Source organism: Somniosus microcephalus, chromosome 13 (genome assembly GCF_052327205.1).
Source record: "Somniosus microcephalus isolate GS21.2 chromosome 13, FLI_Smic_1.0, whole genome shotgun sequence".
NCBI lineage: Eukaryota > Metazoa > Chordata > Chondrichthyes > Squaliformes > Somniosidae > Somniosus > Somniosus microcephalus.
In genome coordinates, this window is record NC_140999.1 from 56,628,464 (window position 1) to 56,638,245 (window position 9,782).

Genomic DNA, 9,782 nt, shown 5'->3' on the forward strand with positions numbered 1-9,782 from the left:
AGATGTGTTCAAAATCATGAGGGGTCTAGACAGAGTAGATAGAGAGAAACTGTTCCCATTGGCGGAAGGGTTGAGAACCAGAGGACACAGATTTAAGGTGATTGGCAGAAGGACCAAAGGTGACATGAGGAAAAACTTTATCTCACACAGCGAATGATCTGGAATGCACTGCCTGAAAGGGTGGTTGTGTCAGATTCAATCGTGGTTTTCAGAAGGGAATTGGATAAGTACCTGAAGGAAAAAAATTTGCAAGGCTACGGGGAGGGGGCAATGTCGTGGGACTAGCTGAAGTGCTGTTGCAGAGAGCCGGCACAGGCTTGACTGGCCGAATTGCCTCCTTCTGTGCTGTAACCATTCTATGATTCTATGATTTTCTCCTCCCCACCTCTCCCTCCCTCTAGTGAAGGCCTCATTATGGTACAGTTTCACAGGTGCTAGATACCCTCTGAATGGTGTCCCCTTTCCACACACTCTTGATTGAAAACAAGTTCTACTTACAGTGTAGAGAGTCTTAGTTGGGAGTGCAGAGCCTCCTGACATCCCAAATGGGCACTCTCAAATTACCATGTCCACAGAGGGGAGTCCTACGCAAGAGATACACCACCAGGCTGCTCCTAGTCAGTGGTTTAAAGCATTGAGGGCAAGCAGGATGGAGTGGTGGTGGGGGGAAGATGAGAGAGGTCTGTGTACAAATATCTGCCTTTAAATGAAGGATTATTGTATTTCAGAATTCAGATCCCCTTAAAGGATTCTCACCATTGTTACACTGTTTAAAAAGTAAACCGCTGACAATGCTTCTGATTAATATTCTTATGGTTTAATTTGTCTATTTATTGATTTTTTTGAACATTATTGTATAAATAGTAAGCGCTGGTGGCATTATCAGTAGAGCTGGTACAAAGGATTAACAATCTAATGCTGTGAACCACCCTAACAACTAATTTGGAAAAAGCCCGCATGGCTTGATTGAGGACATCTTGTTACAGGTAAGAACATGTTTTTAATACCATCTCCTTGGTGTTCTGGGTGAGTTTGTGTGTGTACAAGTTCCCTCGAACAGCTGGAGCAGGATGTGTATGTCAGATCTCTCAAGCAAGAGCCCCCTACCCTTTGGTTCAACTGGGAAATACACCACCCAGTGTGATACAAAGCCATAAAGACCCGGAAGGTTCTAGATTTGAGGATCTCAGCTGGGCAAGTAATAATGCCAATAAAATTGGCCTCTGACACTCGTCTAGAGGGGTGAAAGATCAGACACGATTGTCACGTATGACCATTATTCATAACCACTACTGATAAAGTATGTTTATGTGATAGACCAGTGAATTGGGGGAGGGCACCAGTATATGGGGTCCTGGGGGATGTTGAATCCGTGATTCTTAAAGTATGATGTTTTCCAATAACTACACGGAGCCTGTAACTTAACAATCAACAGGTGTTTACTGGAGGAGGGTAGTCTAAAGACTGACAGTACAGAGGCATGCTCAAGGCTTATATACAGGTGTTGTCACTGCCAGTACTACTGTATACAGGAGCTGTAAAAGTAGTTCTCTCTTAAAGGTACATACACTACAATTCCTCCCCTTTTAGATTAGCAGTACCCATAATATTCAAATAACAATTAACACTTTAACATGCACATTAAACTGAAATAGTCCATTTATAGATTCAGTCTTTGGGGCGGCTTCCTGATCCTTTCTGGATAGCGCCTTTCCTGAGTGTCTTGCTCTTGGTGCGGAGGCAATTCTGGCCCCCTGTCGTCGGTTAGTTCATCAGTTTCCGCTGCTACTGTTTCTGAGGTAGATGCTACCGGTATGTCGGGTTCATCCCCAGGTACGCGAGACATGGGGTTGACTCGTTCCTGTGACGCTAAGATCTGGTCGACGTGGCGTCTCACAATGTTCTCCCCGACATCCACTGTGTACATTAATGGCCCCTGCCGTGTGCATATCGTTCCGGGTTGCCATTTCTCTGTTCGGTAGTCACAGGCCAAGACTGGTTGTCCTACATTGAAGCTCCTTGTCGGCTTCTCATTGATGTGCTGGAATTGTTTATCCTCAACATTTCTTCGCACATTTGGTCTGAGCAAATCCAGACGAGATCTCAACCTTCGGTTAAAGAACATCATGGCCGGGGTCTGGTTGGTAACTGCATGTGTCGCATTTCTGTAGGCTAACAGGAAATTGTCCACCTTATGCTGTAGTGGAATTTCATCATCGCACGTGGCCTTTATCGCCTTTTTAAAGGTTTGTACGAACCTCTCAGCCAATCCATTTGTGGCTGGATGATACGGGGCGGATGTGTAATCCCTTACCCCATTCCTTCTCATAAATTTCCGAAACTCTTCGGACACAAACTGTGGTCCATTATCAGAGCAAATCTGCTCTGGCAAGCCGTTCCTGGCAAAAATGGTCCGTAGGACTGCAATCGTTTTCTCTGTAGTGGTTGAGGACATTTTTATCACCTCAGGCCATTTCGAGTGAGCATCCACTGCTATTAAGAACATTGAGCCCATGAATGGACCAGCAAAATCAATATGCACCCGTTGCCATGGAGAGGAGGGCCACTCCCATGGGTGTAGAGGGGCATGTGGTGGTGCATTTTGGACCTTCTGGCATCCTGAGCAGCTCTTGGTTAGGTCCTCGATTTGTTGATCGATCCCCGGCCACCACACATAAGCCCTAGCAAGGCTTTTCATTTTCACCCCTCCCAGATGACCTTCGTGAAGCTCATTGAGCACTCTCTCCCTTAACTTGGGTGGAATTACCACTCGGGATCCACACATCACTGTCCCCTGGCATACTGACAGCTGTTCTCTTCTGGATGAGAATGCTGGCAACAGTGAGTCGCCATGTGTTGGCCATCCCCTCACCATCAAATCATATACCCGAGACAGTGTCAGATCATTGCGGGTCTCCTTCTCTATATCCACGTTAGTTACTGGCAATCGTTCAATTATTGACGAATAAAATACCTCGATAGGGTCCACTGCTGGTGCTTCCTCCACAGTAGGCAGTGGCAGGCGTGATAGCCCATCAGCGTTTCCATGCTGTTTGTGCCTTTATATTCTATTTCATATTGGTTCGCCCCTAGAAAAAGGGACCATCTTTGTAACCGTTCTGCAGTCATCACCGGAACGCCCTTCTTTGGATTGAAGATGGAGACAAGTGGTTGGTGGTCAGTCAGCAAGGTGAACTTCTGCCCATGCAGATAGCGGTTGAATTTTTTTACTCCCCATACTAGGCTGAGGGCCTCCCTGTCAATCTGGGCGTAGTTGCGCTCGGCTGAGGTTAGTGACCGAGACGCAAAGGCTACTGGCCTCTCCAACCCGTCTGAGAATTTGTGCGACAGCACCGCTCCAATACCATAGGGTGATGCATCACATGCCAACCGAATTGGTAGTGCTGGGTTGAAATGGGCCAACACCTCTTTTGATGTGATCAATTCTTTGCACTTCTGGAAAGCTCGTTTACATTCATCATTCCACTTCCATGGTACCCCCGTTTGCAGTAGGATGTTCAGTGGGTGTAATACTGTAGACAAATTTGGTAAGAACTTATGGTAGTAGTTTACCAGCCCGAGGAACGACCTCAGGTGTGACACATTTTCCGGTGCTGGAGCCTTGACTACTGCCTCAATCTTTTCAGGGGAATTATGTAACCCCTTTTCATCAATAACGTGGCCACAATACGAGATCTGCTTCTGGAAAAACTCGCACTTGTGGCGATTAGCTCGTAGCCCATATTCCTTTAATCTAGTGAGCACCTTCTCCAGGTTGGCGAGGTGATCACTGTCATTTTCGCCCGTGACCAGGATGTCGTCCAAATAACACTGGGTCCCTGGAATCCCTTGCAGGACTTGATCCATTGCCCTTTGCCAAATAGCCGGAGCCGATGCTACCCCGAACACCAGCCAGTTGTACTGGTAGAGACCTTTATGAGTGTTGATCGTGAGGTATTGTTTCGAGGCTTCTTCTACCTCCATCTGCAAGTACGCCTGGGCCAGATCAATTTTGGTGAAGTGTTTATCTCCAGATAGCGAGGCGAAAATATCCTCAATCCGTGGAAACGGATATTGTACCGTGTGAAGGACTGGGTTCACTGTCACCTTAAAATCCCCACAGATGCGGACCTTCTTTGGTTCCCCAGGTCTATTACTCAACGACCTCTTCATTACAGGAACAATGGGTGTAGCCCACTCGCTCCAGTCTACTTTGGACAGTACTCCTGAACGTTCCAACCCTTCCAGCTCTGCTTCAACGGCTGGTCGGATCGCATAAGGCACCGGTCTGGCCTTAAAAAAAACTTTGGGCTTGCATTTTCCTCTATTTTAATCATTGCTGTTATGCCTTTTAGTGTTCCGAGTCCCTCCTGGAACACTTCTTGTGCGTCAGTTAGCATTTCTGACAGTCGTCCAGGTGTGACGTCATCATCCTTTTTGGCCTCAACCTTCAGTGCCTGTATGGAATGCCAATCTAATTGTATCTTCCGGATCCATTCACATCCTAGCAGTGGTGATCCTCCATCTGGCAATACATATAGGTCCATTTTAGGTATTTCCTGGCCTTTGTATATCACTTTCACCATTAGTTTTCCTTTGGGGTAGACTTTTTGCCCCATGTACGTCTTCAAGACAATCTCTGTAGCTTTCAAGGGTATATGTGAAAATAGCCGCTTGTAGTAACTTTGGTTTATGACTGTTAGGGCTGATCCTGTGTCCAATTCCATTTTCACTTGGACTCCGTCTATCTTGAGTGTGACCCAGATAGTCTGGTGATCCTCCATTTTGGTTACCTTATGTAGTTTCAGACAACCCAGCTCCTTGCTTCCGGAGTCTGTATCACTTTTCTGTTTGTCTGAACTACTGTCCATCACCTTATGTACCTTTTTGTACTTCTCCTGTGGAGATTTCTTGCTGTTGGTTTTCTTCCCTGCCCTGCAGACTCTTGCTATGTGTCCTGCTTTCCCACACTGTCTGCACACTTGGTCCTTGAACCAACAATCCTTCTGGTCGTGTGTTGTTCTGCCGCAGCGATAACACTTCCCTGCTCCATATGACATTTCGTTGGTGCCATATTCTTGCGGTCTCCGTTGTATCTCTGCAGCGCCCCATGCGGCTCCTTCATGTGATACTGCCATGCTGAAAGCCTTGTCCAGCGTAAGATCCTTTTCTGATAGAAGCCGTTTCTGGGTTCCTTCACTTTGAAGCCCACACACAAACTTGTTCCTTAACGTATCTGCTAGTCCTACTCCAAACTGGCAGTGTTTTGATAGCTTGTGCAGTTCCGTTAAGTACTCAGCATTACTTTCGTCTTTATGCTGGTTCCTTTTGTGGAACTTAAATCTTTCTGCTATCAGCAGCGGTGTGGGGTTTAAGTGGTCCTGTAGGATTTCTACTATGCTTTTGAAATTCTTATCCACGGGCTTCTCTGGGGTTATTAGATTTCGCAGTAAGCCATAAGTTTTTGCACCCATGGAATTTAACAAAACCAGTGCTTTCCTAGCATCTGGCACTTCATTTGCCCTGCAGTACATCTCAATGCGTTCCACATATGTCGCCCAATCTTCGACTTCATTGTCGAACACAGTGATACTGCCACTCTTCGGCATCCCTGGGTGTGATTTAACTGTCTAAAATGGCATCTCCCGTGCTCTCCCTTCTTCTCCACTGGCACAAAATGGCGTCTCCCGCGCTTTCCTTTCTTCCCGCGCTCGCCCTTCTTCTCCGCTGCGGCTTCTAAAAATGGCATCTCCCGCGCTCTCCCTTCTTCTCCACAGCTCAATGGCATCTCCCGCGCTCTCCCTTCTTCTCCCCGCGGAAGCTGTTCAGCCCTTGAGCCCTGGCTGTGCTCTGCGCGTTCTCCTGTGCGCCTTTCCCGTTGCCGTCGCTCGGTCCTGAACCTGGCTGCTGCTTTACCCTCTCTCTCTCTGTTTTGTTTTTCCTCGACGCTGCTCGGTTTTCAACCCCCGGCTGCGCCCCGTGCGCTCCACCCTCTCTCTTACCCCGTCGATGCTGCTCGGCTTTTTCTCTGCTGTCGGTCGGCTCCAGCCGCCGCTGTCCAGGAAGGGTCTGCGCGGTACCTGTTGCCAGCCTGTTGCTGGATCGTCGTGGCTGGGGAACCAAGCCCGGCTCTCAACAGCCTCCCCTGTGATGTTCACTCTCTGCCGGATGACTGGGCGGTTGCTCGTGGTCGACGCCCATGCTTCTGGCCTCGACTTTCTTCCACCGCCCTCCCGGAGCGAATCCTTGAAGGGAAATGCAGAGTTGCAGGTAGATTCGAATCGACCTCGTCACCACTGTTGAATCAGTGATTCTTAAAGTATGATGTTTTCCAATAACTACACGGAGGCTGTAACTTAACAATCAACAGGTGTTTACTGGAGGAGGGTAGTCTAAAGACTGACAGTACAGAGGCATGCTCAAGGCTTATATACAGGTGTGGTCACTGCCGGTACTACAGTATACAAGAGCTGTAAAAGTAGTTCTCTCTTAAAGGTACATACACTACAGGGGATGGTACCAGTATATGGGGTCTTGGGGGAGTGTGCCAGTATATGGGGGAATTGGGGGAAGACAACAGTAAATGGAGGCATTGAGGGAAGACAACACACACCAGAGGGTCGGTAACCAGAGGACACCGATTTAAAGTAATTGGTAAAAGAACCAGAGGGGGAAGAGGAGATTTTTTTTTTACACAGTGAGTTGTTACGATCTGGAATGCACTACCTGAGAAGGTGGTAGAAGCAGATTCAATAGTAACTTTCAAAAGAGAATTGGATAAATACTTGAAGGTGAAACAATTTCAGGGCTATGGGTAAAGAGCAGGGGAGTGGCACTAATTGGATAGCTCTTTCAAAGAGCCGACACAGGCACGATGGGCTGAATGGCCTCCTGTGCTGTATGATTTTCTGAAGGGCACTCCATCCGAGCCGAATAAGTCCTCACCTAAGGTCCATAACCATACTTTTCAGCAGGGTTCAATAGATAGCCATTGGGTCAAGAGCCCAGGCGATTTCTCCTCTCCCAACCCGATGGGTGTTGAGGCCAATTTTAAAGATGGCTGTGGTGAGCTAACTCGGCATAGACGGAGGGGTGAACTTGGCACCTTCTGGTCTGTATAATATCGCATGTTGCATTTATCAATTGAGGTATTAGTGGGACCTTTCTCAGGCCCATCTCAGATGACCCTGTTGCACCAGGTGGTGCAGGACAACATCCTGTGCTAACTCAGGCAAGATGGTTTTCCCTCCCTATGGGGAATCACCTGGTGTCTCACCTGACAGCACGGCTGAGATAAGGAATTCTAGGTTTCAAACTTTGTCACAGTGTTGCATAATCCATTGGAACACCAGCATGTGACACCCTTCCACACATTGTAGAATCATACAACACAGGAGGCCATTCTGTCCATGGTGTCTGTGCCAACTCTTTGAAAGAGCTCACCAATTAGTCCCAACCCCCTGCAAATTTCTCCTTTTCAAGTATATGTCCACTTTCCTTTTTGAAAAATTGGTGGCCGTGCCTTCTGTTGCCTAGGCCCTAAGCTCTGGAATTCCCTGCCTAAACCTCTCCGCCTCTCTATCCTCCTTTAAGACGCTCTTTAAAATCTACCGCTTTGACCAAGCTTTTGGTCACCTGCCCTAATTTCTCCTTAAGTGGCTCGGTGTCAAATTTTTTGTCTTTTAATACTCCTGTGAAGCGCCTTGAGACATTTTACTATGTTAAAAGCGCTATATAAATACAAGTTGTTGTTGAAAGTTACTATTGAATCTGCTTCCACCACCTTTTCAGTCGGTGCATTCAACATCGGGTTGAATTTTTAAAAAATGTGGTCTCTCCCTTTTTAAACAATGTTTTCCTTTTCCTCCCATCCTCTTCTGAAGGTGCTGACTCTTCCACATGCGCCAGTTTGCAGTACTTTGGCCAAGTGCTAGCTATTTACGTGTGAGGTAGACAGCGAGTATCAGCAGGCTATTCGCCCATTCCTGCTGAGCCTGATCTTGTCCTCACCTGTCTTCCCATTAGCCGTCTGGAGCAGGAGTCCTGGGTGATTTCCCCGCCTAGTTCAGGGGCACTGAGACCAAGTATAGCACCCAGACTACCATCAGCTAATTTGATGGAGACCGAGGAACCTTCCTGGCCTGTACAATGGGTCCCACGGCAGACAGACTGGGCCATTGGAGCAGCTTGGGCATGATTATTCAAAGTGACTGACACACTTCAGGCTGAAGCACGAAGAGAAGGGGAATGAATAACGATTTGCATTTACCGGCAGGTAGCGGCTACACAACAAGCATATCTCTGAAAATAAAGTAGCTGTTACTCTATAACTGAAGACTGTGTGAAAAATAAGAACCAGCCCATTGCATGGATTAATTTTTTCAGCCCCCGCCATTTTGGAGGTACTGAATATTCCAAGGCATTGCAGAAAACCACACAAATAATGGAAAATACACGAGAGAATAAATAATAAATGCGAAGGACTCTGTTTTGGATCTGTAAATGAACATTTTCTGCTGTGAGCTGAAGTTATGCAGTGCCTCATTGTTGCCACAAGTCAGACAGTACAAACGTGTAAAGCTTTAATTTTAACAGTTGGATTGTGCGACTGTTGCGGTTGTTTTGGACGCTGTTCCTTGTTGAACTATACAGGAGTACACCTTCCCACTGCTCCAGTCTGTGCCGGGGACCGTCAGGTAGCTGCTGAGACTGAAGGTGTTGTCCGTGTTCCGCGACACGGTGCTGGTTTGGACCTCACTGCTCGTCGGACTCCCATCGACTGTCCAGCTGACCGCAGCGAAGCCCATGGACAGTTTGCAAACTAAGGTGCCTGCTCCTTTAGAGGACATCTCCTTGGCTGAAGGCCCAAGCAGTTTTACTGAAGGCTCAGGGAGTTGCGGAGCTGCAATAGGAACCAGAGAAGACGTGGTGATGAAATAAATTCACTATGTAAATGTGTTTTATTATGTTACAGTCTGCAATACATTTCCTGCTTTCCAATCCCCAATTATAGCTTACAAGTGTCCCAATTGAACAGGAAGAATTCGGATCACTGGTGCTGGCTCCCAACCTCAGATGTTGCAGGAAAACCTCCCAACTACACTTTATTGCCCTGTTTGGAGCAGTTGGATGATTTGCAAGTTATGGCTGTTGGTTTCTTACTTTTGCACCATCTGCACTGTACTAACCAGTCAAAAAAAAACTCACAAACTTATTATTCAGCAGTGAGTAAATCAATCTCTGCTACATTAATAAAGTATTTGAGTTTCACTCTTGGAGTTTGCAGCTTTTTTAAAGACAGACAGAAAGACTTGCATTTATATAGTGCCTGTCATGACCACCAGACAGCCCAAAGTGCTTTACAGCCAATAAAGTACCTTTTTGAAGTGTAGCCACTGTTGTAATGTAGGAAATTGTTAAGTGAAATTGTTGGCTTGTAGTGTGATCTCCCATGGCATTGTACATGATAACTCAGAGAACATGATGTCTCTCTATGCTGTGTCTGTAATTTTTGTGTTGCTGTTTCTCTTTCTCTCCTCTTCTGCTTCTGTCTCTCTATCTGCCGCTTCTCTTCTCTCTTCCTAATTCTTTCCACAACTCTCTATCTTCTACTACTCCTCTCCATCTTTTTCTTGGTTCCTTTTGGGTGGGAAGTGATGAATGGTCTGGCAAGGTGTAGTGGGGAAAGTAGCTACCATGGGGTGGGGTTGTTGGAAAAATCTGTGCCTCAGCAACTCCCTTCCCATCCCCTCCCCACAAAACTCATACTCTCCTCACCTTGT

General features: G+C 46.9%; 1 long non-coding RNA gene across 1 annotated transcript; it reads left to right on the plus strand.

Annotated features, from left to right (window-relative positions):
- The first annotated feature begins 867 nt into the window (after window positions 1-867).
- Window positions 868-9,270, plus strand: LOC147108337 (uncharacterized). The gene is made up of 2 exons (XR_015080714.1): window positions 868-986; window positions 7,884-9,270. It is a non-coding gene; the product is annotated as an uncharacterized LOC147108337 (long non-coding RNA).
- The last annotated feature ends 512 nt before the right edge of the window (window positions 9,271-9,782 follow it).